The 1,135-nt window shown below is 42.6% G+C and overlaps 1 pseudogene; it reads left to right on the top strand.

Moving 5' to 3' along the window:
• Window positions 1–331: 331 nt before the first annotated feature.
• On the top strand, window positions 332–894 carry LOC138260718 (NADH dehydrogenase [ubiquinone] 1 beta subcomplex subunit 9-like; annotated as a pseudogene).
• The last annotated feature ends 241 nt before the right edge of the window (window positions 895–1,135 follow it).

Raw genomic sequence — 1,135 nt, forward strand, 5'->3', positions numbered from 1 at the left:
TTTAGCACAGTGTAATAACAATTCATCCTTAAATGCCCATTAATTTTAATTCATGCTTTTCACATTATATAAGTCAAGTTTACTGGCTTTGTGTATTGTTTCCCGATAAACAGATCAAACCTATAAAATCTGGCATAACTTTTCCCAATTAACTAATAGAGTCACTAGACTTTTGTCTCGGCAACCTAAAAACACAGGCCTAACAAGGTGCACAAACTGGCAACCATCATGCATACAGTTATAAAATTGCAAATATTTAAAAACTACAATTTGCAAGCCAATATTCAACCCCTCTCAATGAGGTCTAACAAGAATCATCACGGTGGGTGCGGCCTGCAGCTAGGAAGCTCTCATGTCCTTCGCCTACCTCACGCACCAGCAGAAGGTGCTGCGGTTGTACAAGAAAACTCTCCGCCACCTGGAGTCATGGGTCGTGTTCAGAGATGAGTATCGGTTTCAAGCCTGTCTCCTTTGAGGAGAACAAGAATGAAAAGGACATGGTGAAAGCTACTAAGCTTTTAATGGACGGTGAATTTGAATTTTGGGATAAACAGCACACTCGGCCCTATATCTTTCCTGATTCTCCAGGAGGAACCACCTATGAACGCTACGACTGCTACAAGGTTCAAGAGTGGGCCTTAGATTACTTGCATCCTTCTGAGAAGGCACAATATCCTGACTATTTTGCCAAAAGGGAAGCATGGAAGAAGCTGCGGGCAGTGAGCTGGACTAAGGAGGTTGCTCAGATTCAAGCTGAAACTACATCCTCTGGTCCCGAGACTGAGTCTTTGCCACCAGCACGCAAAGAGGGTGATCTGCCACCTTTCTGGTGGGAGTATGTCACCAGATCTCGTGAACGTCCTGGTTAGGAGGGGCACTGACCTTGAGGCTAGATGCTCAGGACATGTCCTGAAAAGGGGTATAAATATCACCGCTTTTGTGGAGGGTGCTCTGTTCATTATTGTTAAATAAATACAAATTTGAATAAAATACATCAGCCACAAAAAAAAAAAAAAGAATAATCACAGTGACAACATCACAGTTTTGTCAGCATGGGTGGCCAATCCCAAAACCCTTGCTTGCTATGGTACTCTGTGAAATTATGCTTAACACAATAGCCTGTAACATAATGTGA

Source organism: Pleurodeles waltl, chromosome 10 (genome assembly GCF_031143425.1).
Source record: "Pleurodeles waltl isolate 20211129_DDA chromosome 10, aPleWal1.hap1.20221129, whole genome shotgun sequence".
In the NCBI taxonomy this organism is placed as follows: Eukaryota; Metazoa; Chordata; class Amphibia; order Caudata; family Salamandridae; genus Pleurodeles; species Pleurodeles waltl.